The sequence below is a fragment of the Propithecus coquereli genome, unplaced genomic scaffold (assembly GCF_000956105.1).
Source record: "Propithecus coquereli isolate 6110/MARCELLA unplaced genomic scaffold, Pcoq_1.0 Scaffold194, whole genome shotgun sequence".
NCBI lineage: Eukaryota > Metazoa > Chordata > Mammalia > Primates > Indriidae > Propithecus > Propithecus coquereli.
The window spans coordinates 916,485-933,894 of record NW_012144300.1 but is presented as its reverse complement, the minus strand read 5'-3'; positions in this window follow the sequence as shown (position 1 = coordinate 933,894).

Here is a 17,410-nt window from a genome sequence, read left to right as displayed (position 1 = left end):
GCTAGTGCAATGCCAAATTTTTCAGGAGAGGGCACTGGAGAAAACACCCTGGGAGGAAGGGGGCTTCTCTTCATGCTTTGGCATGTTTTCTCTCTTTTGATTCTTACGGAGTGGCTGCCAGTGGCACCCAGAACACCCAGTGGCACTCGATCTCCAGCAAACTGTGCTCACATCCTGCCTGGAAGTTTTCTGTTTGTCTGTCTCAGCCATGGTTTCCAGCTCACCAGCTGTAGAACAGCTCTGGTCTGGGGCAAACTAGTGAACTGTGCTGCCATCCACTTGGCTTCCTGCTTTCCACCTTCACCAGCTGGCACCCCCATGGGAGGCTTCCTGATGGCCCATCCTGACTCATACTTTTTTGCTCATTGCCCTTGGCCCACTGGCTATGGACTAGCTCTGGCCCCACTGTGCACCAGCAAACTTCTACTTCATCCAGCAGGCCATAGCTATACTGTCTCCTACAAGGTCCGAATCTCAATCTTAGGGAGAAGGCCCCTTCTAAGTTTGGCCCTTGTACTCTCCTCAGTTCTAGGGTATTCACTAGATATCTCTTTTGTTCCCTCTTAGTCTTATGACTAATTAATAATGCTTGATACTAACTTTTCTCCAGTTCAGACTATTGGCATGGGTTCTGTCTCCTGACTGGACTCTCACGAACACAGACTTGGTAACAGGAATGGTCCTAGGAGGCAGACACTCAGGGACTGGATTTTGGGATTGCTCTTGGAAGTATTAATACTGAGATCCTCAGAGGGAAATAGGATGCTAGTGATCCCTGACACGTAGATCCCAATTCATCACCTATCTGTGAATGACTGTGATGAAGTTCCAACTGGGGCTAATGCCTCGGAAGCCCAAGTAGCTGTTGTACTCGACTAACAGAAGCAGTGTTGTCTATATGGACTGTGGCATGGGATAGATTGCCCTGAGGGTACTGGAGTGATTACAGAAAGAAAAGGACAAGCTCAGGTTCTGTAAGTCTCAGCTCACACCATGGTCTGAGAACTAGAGAGCTTTCATGAGAGACTTAAAATAACTTCTTATTTCTTAGGGTAACAGGTCTGTTGTTGCTGATAATCAAACACAAAATTTAATTGTGCAGGTTAATCCTAGTTGAATTCACAATCTTGCCGATTTCTCATGTAATGGTTAAGGCATTGAATTGGAAAGATTGGAATCCTGAAATGGGGAATGTCCAAACATCTTTTTGGACTCAGATGAAATTGACAATCTCGAATCCCTAAACCACTTTGATTCTCCCTTGTCATTGAGAGTAGTTTGCTCTCCTTTGTCGGAGGAGACTAGCCTTCCTTTGCTTTGAAAACCTTCGTGATAACCTCACCAGGAGCAGACGGCTTAAATGGCATACCACTTTCCTAAAGATTGACCACAACTGTTGCTAACAGACACAAAACTAGGGTCAAATCTCATGTGCTCCAAGTTGATAGGTGCACACTATGACTGAAAAGGAAATAGCCCACCTATTGAAAGAATTCCAAGACTTTGTTATAATTTGTATCAGTAGAAATCTGCGGAACATGTGTGGGAATAGATTCTAAGGGTGCTAGACTAAGAAAGGTAGAATATAACTTTAGATAGAATGGAATTAGTTGATATGAGTGTATTTTCTAGAAATTCCAGATTTAACATGTCAGCTTGAGCAGCCAGAGGTGGCTCTAACTGCTTACTTGGTTGGTGGACTAAAACTCAAACCCAGTGGTGGCCCATAATTAATGTGGTTGAGATGTCAAAGCTACCCTGGCACGAGGCAGAGAGGATTAGAGAAATAGAAATGTTGGAGTGGATTTGTTATGTGACCTGCCATGAGAGGGCTCAGAAGACTTTCTCTTCACGAAGGTATTGAGAAGTACATTAGTGAGGGGAATACCTGCATCCTTGGAAAGCTCCCTTTGTATGGTGGGTTTCACCTTGGGGGATGCTGCCATTTTGTGCCATTTTTCTACCTCCCTGAGACCACCTCCCACATTCACTTGCCATGGTGCTAGTTTCTTCCCTTTCTCAGTGATTTGAAGGAAAACAACCTGACAACTCAAGCCGTCTCAGTGTATTATATTTGGAAGCTGTACTGCTTAGCGATGGACTGCAGTCTCTTAACCCATTCAGAAAGATGAGGGTCTCCGTCATGACTTCATTTTATTAATACACTCTTGATGTCCCTGTTCCAATCAATAGTCCTTACGCAAGATGGCTGTTGCCTGTTCTACCTTGTAAGTGACGGAGCTTAGCTAATCAACCCTTATTAATTAGTCACTAATATGTGCTATGTACCAACAACTGTTTTCACTAAGTGGCGGCAGCACTAATTGATGGGGCATAATGAGCCCCTCCCTAATAACAAGGAAACACTGCGCCTTACCCTCTGTGGATGATCCCTTGTAGATGAAAGGCTACCAAGGGAAGGCTGGGACAGGCACGGGATGGCAGGGTCTAATTCGTTTTTAAGTGGCTTTTAAGGAGTTGTTTAATTAGTATTGGATCAGCACATTTGAAGGCTTGAACAGGTGCAAACACACACTTGTAACCAGCTGTGTAATTGACCGCAGTGGAACAAGCCAGGGCTGAGCATTCAGACCTCGCTAATCACCTGCTCACCTCCAACCTGTGGCTGGCTGTAAAAAGACCTGTTCTTTTTAGTGCAGGATTCCTCAGATCTATCTGGAAGGCCATGTTGTGTTGGGATGAGTTGAAATTTTGGGTCTTTGAGCAAACATTTGTAAATGGGTTCATCTCTACTCACCATACACCAGAAATATTGCTGGTCCCTTTCTGTGGTTTATTTGTTTCTGTAGCCTTCCTAAAAATCTGGGGACCATGTGGATAGGATAGGGGTGCTTCTCATCCTCAATGGGGTTATGTCTCAATAAATTGTTGTAACTTGAAAATATTGTTAGTCAAAATGCATTTAATACACCTGGTTTAGCCTAGCCTACCATAAACATGTGCAGAACACTTACATTAGCCTACATTTGGGCAAAATCATCTAATACAAAGCCTATTTTATAATGAAATGTTGAATATCTCATGTAATCTATTGAATATTATACTGAAAGTGAAAAACAGAATGGTCATATGGATACTTGAAATACATATGGTTTCTACTGAATGTGTATCATTTTTGTACCACTGTAAGGTCGAAAAGTTTCAAGTCAAACCATTGTAAGCTGGGGACCATTTGTATATGGCTGTGGGTAAATAGGTCTTGGCGTTTAGATCTCAGAGTCATAGAATTCCAAAGTTCTCAGAGCCTTCAGAAGCAGCTATTAATATTTAGCCCAGGGGTTGGCAAACTGCAGCGTGGAGCCAGTTCAGCCTGTGACCTGTTTTTGTAAATAAAGTTTTATTGGAACACAGCCACGTCCTTTGGTTTATGTAATGTCCATGCTGCTTTCGTGCTGCAGCGGCAGAGAGGGTAGTTGTGGCAGAGACCATATGATGTGCAAAGCTGAAACTATCAGCTATCTGGCTCTTTACAGAAAAAGTTTCCTGACCTTTGAGATCAAAGGTCTGATCCATACCATATTTTTCAGCTTTTGCTGTAAAGTTAAAGAAATTGTCCTTTAAAAAAAGTGTTTCCAAGGAGTTCACGGTCTAGTGGAGAAGATGAATACCCAAAATATATGTTCATTCCTTCCAAATTGCAATGTCTCCTTATGTGAAGTATGATTTTTAAAACATTTGCTTCTCAATACTTATTTTCTAGCATAGTAGATTGGGATCTAGGCTTAAATTTAGGTCCTACTCAGTCTCCATTACAGGACTTCGCTTCAGTGTGTTATATATCTGTTAATTTGTTTATTATCTGTTTCCTTCACCACAATGCAAGCCCCACAAGAGGGAGACTTTACATTTCTTGTTGACATATCCCTACTAATAGCCTGAAATACACTGGATGAGCAATAAGTATGTGTTTTATGAAATCTAAGAAGCCATCAGTTGTAAGTTGTATTCTTATTTTATATACCACTGAGAAAGAAAAAGTACTGCCAATTAATGTATAACACCTACTGAATATGGTTGATTAAAAGACACATCCTGTTTCAGAGTTGTTAAAATGTGAAGCCATATGCACTTTAAAACCAGTGAAAAAGGATTATTGTCAGGTAGGTGGGAGAAGTGGTGATCATATGATAACTTTCAAAGCTTAGCTAACATTTCATCTCAAATCACATCACAAACATTTATTGAGTGATTACTATGTGCAATATTCTCGTCTGCTACTTCCTCCAAGTCATCCCTTAACATAGCACTTTGGGGAAGGAACTCCCCATCCTGTGTGCTCCAAGCTATAGAAACTCAGTCTGACAACACATTTAGGACCTAATTATAATGCCTTTTATTGATCACCATTGTTTCTAGTGAAGTAGGAGTCTTTTCTCCACAACTAAATTGTAAGCCCCTTGAACATAGAAACTGGTTTCTAGAAACTTATATATTCTTCACAGTGCTTTCCCTTTCTATTACCTAGAAAGGAGAACATGGCAACTTAAGGGCTTGCAGGATTGACTACTAAGTGTAGAGAAAACCTAAGCCTGCTTTTAGGCAGATGGATGAGAGACCAGTGGAGATGAACAGATTGAAGGTATGTGTGAGAAAGTATAATGTAATGAAAAGAAAATTGATGACACATGGTTCCAGAGGATGCTGGCGAGACTGATTCAAAGGCACAGGAGTAGGGGAGCAACTTATTATGGAGCGAGAAGTTGCAGATGAAGGGCGAGTGGACAGGAATAAGAAAGCCCTTCAATACTGATTTCCCCAGGAATCTCTAAAAGAGACAAGAAGGAAAGAAAGGGACTAAGTGGGAAGAAATGGAGAAAACAAGCCTCTTCTAATCTCATTAGCTTCATTCTCGCTTCCAATTTCATCCCCATCTTCTTTTTAACACTCCAGAGGGTTCGTCTCCACATGAAGCCTGTTCCGTCTGCTTTCCAGTCGACACCCGCCTCCTCTTCTTACTACTTTACCTCCTTATCCCTGTTCCCATCTTCTTTCCTCATCAGTCCAAGGCTTTCGATAGGTAGGTCTTTCTTAGTAAGACATTTCCTTCTAGGTTTCTACATATTCTTGGAATTAGGAGAGATAATTGGTAATGCAGGGGACTAGGGGAAGAGGAAGAAGCCTATAATTCATGAGTCATTTTAGGATCTTTACATAAGACCTTTCATGTAATTACATTCACACTCCTTAAATATTGTAGGTTCTTGTCCAAGGTCTCAAAGACATCAGCAAAGCTGTCGTGCAAACTCTGGTCTTCTCTGGTTTGAGAACCCGTAACTCATACTGACTTTTTACAACATCATGTTGTCTTTCAATAAAGATATTTCTTCCCCAACCCCCCCTTTTTTTAGACAGGATCTTGCTCTATTGTCCAGGCTAAAGTGTAGTAGTATCATCATAGCTCACTGCAACCTCAAACTCCTGGACTCAAGCGATCCTCCTGCCTCAGCCTCATGAGTAGCTGGGACTATAGGCACATATCACACCTGGCTTACTTTTCTATTTTTTTTATGTAGAGATGGGGTCTTGCTCTTGCTCAGGCTGATCTTGAACTCCTGGGCTCAAGCCATCCTCGGGCCTCAGCCTCCCAAAGCACTAGGACTATAGGTGTGAGCCACCGTGCCCGGCCATTTTTTCTAATTATGAAAAATTTATGTCTCTATGTATCCCTATATTTAATAACTAGATATTTTTGATACTTAAAGAGATTTTTCCAAGATTTACTATCTTTTTAACATATTTAAATACACGACTAATATTTGTTTATAGGAAAAAACGTGGAAAAGTAGTGATAACCAAAATGAAGAAAATAAAAGATTATCCACCATCGTGTGTGCCATGACCTTAAAAATCACTGAGATGAAAAACAATCCCCCTTCACTACAAAGTATTCTGAGTAAGACTATAAGCGTAAGTGCTCACTCAGAGATGGCTACTTTGACAGGAACTGATGGATCATTGGCCAAGCATTTCATCCCTGGGCCAGAGTATTAGTTTTAGGCCTTCTTGTGTGGGATCTGTGGTTTGTTTTATTTTCTTTCCTAATGAGCAATTGGACTAAAAGATCAGGTTTAATTATAACTAGAGTCCCTTTCTGTTTGTACATCACTGCAGACCTAATTGTAGGCTGGCATCCCTGCTGCGGCCTGAGTGGTCATTAGCTTGCTGATAATGGACTATTCTTGTCAACAAGGCCTCATTAACCATTGTTTTTTTTTTTTTTTTTCAGCAAAATGGTTGTAAGGGTTTGAACTTGTGATCGAGGATGTGCTGGACTCGCAGTGCTAAGGGAAACTTTATTTGCACAGTTACGTTGCTAGAATCAAGGGCTTCTGGCTCAGACAAGTGATCATATCCAGGGGTAACCTGGATCGATGCTGCAGTATCAGGACTGTGACGTGTCAGGAAGAGCCTGACCTGAGAGTCAGAGCATGAGATTCCGGGCTCTGTGTGACTTTGGGCTAGTTGTTTCACTTTCTGTTTCCTTAGTTTCCTCACCTGAAAACGAGAAGGTGCTACTCAATGATTGGTGAGATAACTTTTTGCCAATAGAAATATTAATAAGTTTGCATAGTGCTTGTGCAATGTTCTTTTCTTTTTTTTTGTACTGGTGATTTTATCTTCTTAGGTTTTACACTAGAGGGCAGTGGTACATTAATATTACAAACTACATATGTGCTTGGTACTGCACTCAGCTTAAAGTCACAGACATTTGGATTAGGAAGGCATGTTATATAGTCCTTGTTCAAAATACAGGAAGATGTTATGTAGTATCCCAATTGATATTCTTCATGCCTCCATTGAATATTCCTAGTGTTGGGAACCCTGGTACTTCATAAGGCAACTTTTTCTCTTCTTAGTTCTAGTTATTAGAAAGTTCTTTCTTCAATTAAAAAAAACCCTGCTTACCTGTAACTTTTACCCACTGGTCCTGCAGCGTCGCAGGAAACTATCGTCTCGTTCTTTTTATGGCGTTCCAGATATTTTATAGAATTGTATTCCTGAATATATTTACCATTTTTTGGTAATTGGAATTGTGTACTCTTAAATGTATTATCAACTATGTAGCAGGCACTGTACCAGGCATATTATTTACATTATTTTATTTAATCCTCACAGTAAGTTTGGGGGGAGATTTCATCTTTATTTATCTGTATTTTAGTGAAGCTCAGACCGAAATCACATAACCAATAACCAGTGAAGGTGGGATTTGAACGTAGGTCTGTTCGGTTAAAACCTCCGGCCATTGTTCACAGCACAACGGTTCCTTTTATAGATGCGAAGACTTAAGACCCAGAGAAGGTAAGCAACTTGCTTGAGATCACGCAGCTAAATAGAAAAAGAGTAAGAACGAGATTCTAGATCTTCATGTTCAGTTTTTCATTGTCCCACGGCATAGTGCACTCAAGACCGTTGTCATTTACTCCCCAAGTCCTCTTTTCTATGCGATAAATGTTCGCGGTTCGCTTTATTGTTATTCTAATGGTTTCCTTGCTTTCCTGTCATATTCTCTGAGCATCCTCTTAATTTGCCACATCTTTTCTAAGTTGTAAAACTCAGAATTCAAAACAGTGCTCTGTCTGAACAGGACAGAAGTCACTGAGACGGTATTTCCTGCCATTTGGACTTAATTTTCCGTTAACATTGTCTAAGGTTGCATTAACATTTGAATATAACATTGGCTTATTTCAAGTATAAGGTCAACAATGTCCCTTGTTCTCTTTAGTTTTGTTTTAATTTTTATGAAATGTTAGAACAAGACGAAGTGATCCTGTTATATTCTTATTGATAGAAAAAATCCTTTTGATCGGATGAAGAGTTCTTCTGAATTGATGATAACCTAGAACAAAGTCCTGGGTTCTTAAGATATTCAAGGAGTGTGAATGTGAAAATATTTGAGTTTCTGGGATGATGATTGAATTCACGTTAAACATCAATGTCCATGTTTGTTTTTGCTTTCCTGCCAGAAATGTACACTTGCTGTGTGTGGTGGACATTTGTTGCTCTCTCCCTGCCTGTTATCTTTTGTCCTACCACGACCTTGACATCTCTTTAAGGAAGGCTATACACAACCCAAAAGGAGCTATTGATCAGGTGACCCTGCCCTTCTCTAGCCGAGAGATGGGTGTGGGGAGCAAACCTCTCTGCCCCAGGACTGGGAATCTTGATTTGAATAATACAGAATGGAAACTGACAGAGGCTGATTCGCCCGCATGACACCAGTGCCCCTGGGCAGGCTGTCTCTTAGATCCTGCCGTCCCGATCTTTTCAACATTTCCTTTGATCTGTGAGTCACTTAATATACCATTCCAATAATTGATAATTGATATGATGTATATAAACATATATACTATTTTTAAAGTCAGAATCAGTTTCCGGTATTTGCACCAAAATTATTCTTCCTTCTTCCTTTGTTTTTTGGTTTCCTTTTCTTTTCCTTTTTTTTTTTTTGGAAATAACCTTATCAGAAAGTTCTAGCCTTCCATGACATAACAGAATAGCTCATCTAGCCAACAGTTTGTTGATCTAATATCACATCAACTGTAGAAACTTTTCTAACACATTTTTGGGATTACAGTTTTTAAAATATGTCTGCTACATCTAATGCAATAGATGTATTCTGAAAAACTCATGATAAGTGAAATTTTATAAATTGACTTTGCTAAGGGCAATTGCCAGTTAAAAAAATCAATGTTTACATCCAATGTTGAAGCTTTTAGAATGTTAATCATTCATTTATTGTATGAATTCAAAATTTGATTAATTTAGTTTTTTTTTCCAAGAGGGAAATGTTTTTGTTTTCAATTAAATACTAATTTATATTTGGAAGCTATTAATATGTAATCTTGGTGGTGACATTGTATCTCTATTTAGGTACTGTCTTCTGTACTATGGGCATAAACCCTCAGCAACAGGACCTTTGCAACTGTTTGTCTTACTGTGTTCTCATCTACACACTGGGCATTTCTTTCATGTGGGAAAACTCCAAATTCATTGGTAGTTTTATTTCTGACTTTCTGTGCTTCAGATTCACATGCTCATCTTTCCAGGAAATATTTGCTGAGTTTGAAGGGCACATACAATTCGATGTGACATTCTCAAACCAAATAACTGATCTCACAGGACAGTATTGAGAACATTGTTTACTGCACTAAAAATCTCCTCTTCGATGGTCCAAGGTGGAAATTTCTCCCTCGTTTCAGTACAAAGAAGAAATGGCCTTTTCCTAAGTCACTGACTTGCTCTGCTGTCACGGACCCTGTGACTCTTTTGCGGTTGTGATTACGTAGAAGCTTCAAGCCAAAATTGTGGCCTCTCTGGCTCAACTCATGGCTTTATTTTACTACCCTTATTTTTCTCTGGCTTCATTGTTTTCTTTCTTTTAAAAATGTTATCTTGTTATTTTACCTTACTGTATCATATGCATTTTTGGAAGCTCTGTAAATTCTTTTTTCGGTTGGTAGTGGTAGAAATAAGTGAAAACTAAGCACTGGTCTCCTGGGGCTTTCGTTATTCACCTGTCTGTTGAAGGCATCTTTAAACTGCCTACCCCTGGGCTTAAAACTTGGAGCTATTTTAAATCCTCTCTATCCCTCATTCCCTGTATCTAGTTAATCCCCAGAAGTTGTTTGCTTTTGCTTCCATAATATTGCTTACAAACAGGAAAAGAAAAAGTGGGAAGGCGGTCATCTGTCTGGGAAATTTGGGGCAGAATTTGAAGAGACGTGATGATTTGCATCCCTCAGATCACTGATATTTTGGTAAAATCAGCTGCGTCCCCCCAACTGCCATCTGTTCTATCCTTTACTGTCTTACTTTGATTATTTTACCTGGATTAATTCTTCATTACCAATCATCTGGATGATTAAAACTGCCATGAAATTGGTTTCCTTGTCTTTAGACCAGTGATTTGAAAACTTGAGCATCCATCAGAATTCCCTGGAGAACTTGTTAAAGACACAGATTTCTGGGCCCCACTGAGTTTCCGATTCAGTAGGTGTGGGATGGAGCCTAAGGATGTGCATTTCTGGCACGTTCCCAAGTGCTGGTGCTGGCCTGAGGATCACACGTTGAGAACATCTGTTCTAGACAGTTCTCCTCCAAGCACGCTGCTCCCAGGGTATTGCTCTTTCAGGGAGTGCTTCTTTTCTCAAAAGTCTTCCTTGGTTCTTCATTGTTTATTGAATTTATTTTCACATTTCAAATGTCCTGTCTACTACTCAAGACCCTGAATGATCTAAATACGATTTGTCTTTTTTCTTTTGTGTTATTTCCCCCTGGTAATGTAATATGTTTTTCTTCTTTTTCTCATTCCTGCTTATTGGTGATCAACACATTCTCCAGGGCTCTAGTCAAATGACATTTGACTCATGAAGCCTTGCCTGATATTCCTAGTACTGAGAGCCAGCCCCCTTTTGTGCTCTTATAGTGTTTACAGTCTGATGCCTTTAATTATTAGTGCAGTTGTCTTATCTCTTCTACTGAATTTAGCAAACTTCAAAACAAGGATCAGGGACCTCAGGCTCTATTGCATGCCTTTCACATGGAAGATGTTCTTTAAATTCACCTGCCTGGCTACAATTAATATATGGAGATTTTGGGATGGGGGCATAGAAGATGAATGTTATTGTGAAACACTTGTAGAATTTTCCTGAGATCACATTCTTTGTGGCAAAACCCATAGCATTGCCCACTTTCATTAATATAAATGAAGTATTTCACAAAACATATAATAAATCAAGCAAATAAGACGTAAGGACCCCAAATTATCTCATCGTACCATAGGATTTCAACTGAACAGCAATTTTTGTCTCATCTTGATTATTGCCAAGGTTTATTAATTAAATATTATGACCTATTTATGGACCAAATTATATAGATGGCAATCTGTCATAGAAGCATACCCCACATTTGCTATTAAATAATTTGTAAGTAATAAACTATTCCATTTGTATATAGAAAAATGAATAATTATTTTAAAATTGCCTTGCCACAGAATACTGTCTCTGGTCTATTAATAGGTGCTACATATATAAAGGAGTTTTCTATCAAATACGTTCAGAAAATTTTAGATTAAACTATGTTAAATATTATTGAAGTGCAAGACTCCTCAGAGTCTGTATGTGCTAATGTGTTTTAGGAATCTTTAAAAGGGGGCATGCAATATTTAACATTTTTCAAAGTTTTTTTGTGTTTTAATTATTTTATTTTATTTTAACTTGCAAAGCAGCTCATAGTGATAACTCCCCTTGCATCACACTTTGGGAGTTAGGTGCAAAATTCCTGTGTGTGTGTTTGGAGAAGAGCCAATTGCCATTGCAACTGGTAACACTAAGCATTAGATGTGCACACGCCTTCAACCACTATGAAAGTGATACCCAAGGTAACAACTTGGCGCTCATATTTAGTGGATTTCTATTGCAGTTTCTCTAATTCCTCTAAGTCATTGGACGAGAGTTTCGTTGAGGATGGATCAGGGAGGCTGGCCAAAAGACCCAGTTGGTTACTTCATTTGGCTGCAACTGGCTCTTGCTGCCAGCACGTGATGCTACTCAATCTCATTGCCTAAGCCGAATGCAGACCCTTGACAGAGCTCCAGCAAGACATCTCCTTTCATAAGTCTCTCTGGAAGACGCTGTGTTCAGATGTGTTGATAGCAATTTAAAGCCAACTACTAAAATTACTGGTTATTATAAGAGGTTACATGAAGGCCCTAGGAAAGCAAGAATTTCTCTGTCGTGCAATTTGTTTGTGAGGCTGAGAGTATGTTTTTCCTGAGGTCATTCTTTGCATTCCTCTGGGGGTGGGGTGGTAGGGAGGTGGCTGTGCGGGGTGGTATTGATAGAGTAATAGGAGTCTCTAGCCAGCCTTTTTCTACTGGCTTTCTGGATGATTGCCAACTCTCCATCTCATCTCATTCTATCTCTCTTCTGACTGTCGATGAGAAGAGAGATGCCTTTGGCTACTTTGTGAACTTTTGATTAAAAGGGCAGCAGCAAAGTCCAATCTCTTTGATGTCTTTACCTTCACGCAGTCCCTTTGGCAGCATTTTCTGCATCTCAGTAAGGTCTTCCTTTTTTTAAATCTACAGGTTGAGTATCCTTTAATCTAAAATGCTTGGGACCAGAAGTGTTTCAGATTTCTGATTTTTTCAGATTTTGGAAAACTTGTATATGCATAATGAGGTATCTTGGGGATGAGACTCAAGTCTAAACACAAAATTCATTCATGTTTCACACACCTTATACACATGGGCTGAAGGTAATTTTATACAGCATTTTAAATAATTTTGTGCATGAAATAATGTTTTGACTGTGAGCCATTGCATGAGGTCGGGTATGGAATTTTCTGCTTATCACATCAATGATGGTGCTTTCAGATTTTGGAGCATTTTGGATTTTTGATTTTCACATTAGGGATGCTCAACTCACGTCAAGATCTTCTTTGATGTTGACTTGCTTATTGTCTTTGAATAAAATGTAGTGTAGTGAAATATTTTTCGATACAACAAGCTTTCTTGTTGTCCAAATACCCAGGAAGGATATAATATCTCTTTTCAAAAATGATGGCTTATAATTTTGCTAATTTATTGTCTTATTTTTCTTTACTGTTAATTTTGTACTTTGCTCAACTCAGAGATTTTCTTCCTGAACCCTACAGTTAATGTCCAGATGACTACTATGCTGTATCTGTTTCCCTTAATCACTGGGCTAAGGAGCATTTACTAAAGTCTTGTAATTATTTATTCTGACTTAGATATGAGGTTTTCTTTCACTATGTTTTAACTGTTTTCCTCTACTATTGGGGCCCACTGTCTTACTGACTGATTTTTGAAGCCATACAAGTTAAATGTCTCGAGTGAACATATTGTTCCAGTTTGATGGAAAATGACCAAACATTCCTGGGCCCTGCTTGTGAATCAATGGCCCAGCCACATTCTGGGTTTTAAAATTGCCCAAGTGGAGATCGAAAAGTCCATCAGATTCTCATTTTCATTTCAGAGTTTCATAAGGTTCACATGATTTATTGAACATGAAGATTATCTTGCAATCTCATATACTTTTCTCCAATATTCTAGGTCTCCTCTGATCAGCCTTTATTCTTCGGTCCCTGCCTTGGGGTGCCTAACTTTGCAATCTAACGATTAACTCCAAAATAGATCTGTCTCCTGCTCTGTTTCCTAGTGGTGATAAAATAGTGGCTGGGCATCAACCACGGAAGATTTTTCTTTTCAGAACTGGAAATAACAGTGAACCTGTCAAAATGTGGCTAAAGTGTCCTTGTCTTCATCATATACGGATGGCAGAAGGAGATGCCAGCAGAAAGCAGAGTCACTCCCCTTGCTGTGTGGGCCGAGCTAGCGGCTGTCCAGGGGGAGGCTCTGGCTGCCGCAGTAGAGGGAGGTCAAGGGAACCATGAGAGAGCACCCAGCCTGGGGACACCAGGGGCTCGTTTCTCCTATGTCAGGCTCCAGGATTGCTGTATCAGAGTAAGAGATGGATAAACTCTACCTCTGTCTTTAGCTTTCCTAAGAACAACAACAAAAGGTGTTCTAGGGAAGCCACTTTTGCATCTTTCCTGGGAAAGCCTCTGTTTCGCTCTGTTTTCTCCCAGGTTGTCCGCTGATTCTCCTGATGGAGAAGGGGACACTGCCCTGGGCCCTTCCTGAGTAAGATGTGTTTCTTGGAGGCAAAAAACCAAAACAAACAAAAAAAGCCCACACAGGACAGCCATTGTGAAGAAGCTTTGGGGGACTCGATGGGGCAGGTAAGTTCCTTTAGAGCTTAACTTAGCCAAGAGGTGAGACACTTGCTCTCTAGAAACTTGGGTCAGAACCACCCACCTTAGCTATTTCCCTGCACTGATGTCATGTGTATGGAAACTCTCTTCTTGTGGCTGAAAACAATCCTAAAGAAAGTCAGCAGCGACTGGGGAGGGGGGTGCAGGGCGGGGGAGGAAAATGGGGGGAATGTCCCTGGCCAGGAGGCCGGAGGTGCCCCAGGAAGCTGTTTCCTCTGAATAGTTAAATGGTTGCCTCTCAACTTGCACAATGTCACATTGAATTTGAAACAGGGAACTTTTTATATTTTTCCCCTGATTGTGCTGGCACCTGGCAGATGCCTATTTACCACAGGCATCAATACACATAGTAATCAAAGGAAATCAGAGGCACAGATTAGCAACAGCTGCAAGTCATTAGTGACAGACACGGGAAAGCACAATTCTGCACCCAACTTTGAAATAACCAATATGAGTATTTCAGAGCACGAGGGTTACCGCAGGGCACTCGCTAACATGAGAGCAGCCAAACAATAGCTGGGCTTGTCTCTCCCGAGAGCACTCTTCTCTAAGGCAGCACCCCCCACGCCGTATTATAAACCAATCAATCACGTGATATTGGTCCACTGAGCGGTAGCCCTTTGCAGGGTACATGTGCTGATCTGATCTTCTGACCGAAGGCTGTTGAACTGAGGAAACCTTTAGCCAGTGGAAAACCTTGTGATCGCCTGTCATAATTTTTGTGGTGGGAGTTTGAGTGTATTTTCTGGTGACTTAATTACATTATTGACCTAGTTGGAAAGGAGCATATAGAGGAGAAAAGAAGATGTTCCCCTTTCCCGTTTAATCTGATGTTTTCCACATTTCTATTTGAAAATCAGCTGTGATTGATAGCTGTTCTCTTGGTAGTTACATATTTTCATTGGCAGCACTAACCTTAGCCTACTCCAAAAAATACTATTCAATTTTTAGCTTTTCCCTAATCAATTCATTCAGTGCCTCAGTGGAATACAAGTTGGTCATTTAAAAATTTCTAGCTGTTGCCTGATATGTCCCAAAACAAATTTAGCCAGCACGGGTTTCTATTTTAGACCATCTCTGGAAACGCAGATTTACTGTACAACTGGGTAATGGCTCAGAGATAAACAGACACAGTGAGCCGCTGTCTGATTAGCAGGGCTGGGAAGAATTTAGCATTATATATATACTACAATAATTGGACCATTGGACCATACGATGTAGATTAAATTGTTCTCATCCCCACTATGTGGTCTCTTCTTCCTTTACTTGATATCAAGGTTGGATTATTTTTTTCTGTTTTAGAAATTTCTCCTTTTCCCTGTTCTCCCTCCTCAAAAACATCTTCTCAAAGTTTTTCTGAAAATTCTTGTAAGTAACTTGCTTTGAAGATTAGGATAAGAAGGGGCAGAATGCTGCCTTTTATCTAGTGCAGAGCCAATCATTAAATATAAGCTCTTTAATAACAAGTGATTCTCTATGATTTTGGAAGAAAGTTTCCTGAGAACATGGATTCCGTGGGGCACCTGGCACATCATAAGCATTCAGATGCTTATCGTCATAGTCACATATGCTGTTTTTTCAGCTTTCTGTGGAGAGAGATTATTTTATACTTTACTAAAGACCATAATTTCTAGGTTTAGGGAGATTTGATTTCTTGGGGTCATTTCATAAGAGAGCAAAGGCATGCTATATTAATTAATCCATAATTTAATTTACTAATTAAGTGAGCTCATATTTATTGAGTGTTTACTATATCTCAGGGAATGTTTTAGGCATGTGGATACAGCAGCAAAATTAACAAATGACCTGGTTATGATGTATTCAACCGGCGGTGAGGACATGGGCAGCTTACATCTGAGGCGGCAGTTTGACTACAGTTCTTCATTGCATGTATTTTCTATTTCCTTCCTCCCTGCCTTCTTCCTTCCTTCCTCCCCTCTTTCTTTCTTTCCTCTGTCCTTCCCTTCTTCTCTCCTTCCCTCCCTCCCTTACTTCTTCCTTTTCTTCTTTCTCTCCTTCCTATTTTCCCAACTCCCACTCTCTCTCCTTTATCCATACTTTATGATTTAGACTTTAGAGGGACAAGGGCAAGCATTGTTGGTTATATAAGATTATTTAATTAAATTAAATATACATTTTTGAGTATTAATCTGTATTAGTTAGGATAAAGCTTCTACAACAAATGAAGCATCAAATTTCAGTGGCTTAGCCCAGTGGAAGTTTATTTCTCGCTTGTGTAACTGTCTAATGAAGGTGTTTCCTGCTGGTGGGAGGCTTTCTTCATACCTCAAGATCTCAGACTCCTTCCATCTTGTGATCTTTCTAGGACTAGGAATCCTCTACTTCCAGCTGGGTGGAGAAAGCACAGCCATTTCTTAACCTCCCTGGCCTGAAAGAGGCAAATATCACTTCTGTTCATATACCATGGGGAGGACTGCCTAGATGGCCCTACCTAGATGAAAGGGGGCTTGGGAAATTCTTAGTCTTGTGCTGAATAGGCACATTGAGGTGACAATTCTATACCATGGAATCGGAAGGATGGATTTGAATAAACACAGTCATGTGTCAGATACCATGCTTATTTCTGGAGATAAAAAATGGGGAAATCATCATCCTTTAGGGTGGCAAGAACCACATAGGTACCCAACTGACCAGGCAGGATATCCAAGTACTAAATAAAGTCATGTATGAACACAGATTCAGGAACAAATAATTCACTCAGAGATGGACTCAGAGGAGAGGCTGTTGCTGCAAAGCAGAGAAGAGGAAGGAGAGAGTGTGGCTGTGCCGCAGGCAAGAAGAGCTAGAGCAGGAATGTGTCCTGTTAGCTTGAGGCTTCAGACACGGGTGTTCTGATCCCACTCCTGTCTTGGATATTTCATTACATTTTTGGAAGGAAATTGATTTTTGAAACTTGAGAAGTCATATGTGACTTTTTAAGATGAGAGGTGTTTGCTTTCTAAGAAAGGAAGACGTATCCTTGGCAGCCAGGTTATTTATTGGCCAAGAACGAGTCATGTTACAAAAGAGGCGCATTAAAATGTATCAATCCCCCCATCTGACTTCAAGGTTGATATTTCATCACATATCTAAGGCTACTTTCCTTTTCCCAATACTTGGAGTAGCCAGTGTGCTTTCTCATAATGTCAGAGAGAGTTCAAAGTGCCAGGTATCAAAAGAGGCTGAGGTTGTTTCAACTGTTGCAGGTGGAGAGCACCTTGCACCCTCCAAGAAATCCTGACCTAGGAGATGTTCCAAGAACTGTGTCCTCAGAGGATGAATGTGGGAGGCCAGCAGTAAGATTCATACATTGCTTTTCCCAAAACTTTTAGTAACCAGCATCAGGGGGCTGGTGGCAATCACAGAATTTTGATGTCCCTGTATCCATGGCTTATGCTTATCTATAGCATCGTTAATTTCATAATGAATATTTGCTTTCCTTTTTCTTTAGATGGACTCAAGCTAGCTAGCAAATGTGATCATCCTTTTCTATATCTACTTTCATGTGAAGAGAGACTAACATAGTGAAATAGCTTGGTATGCTTTATTTATTTATTTTTATTTCAGAATTTTATGGGGGTACACATGTTTT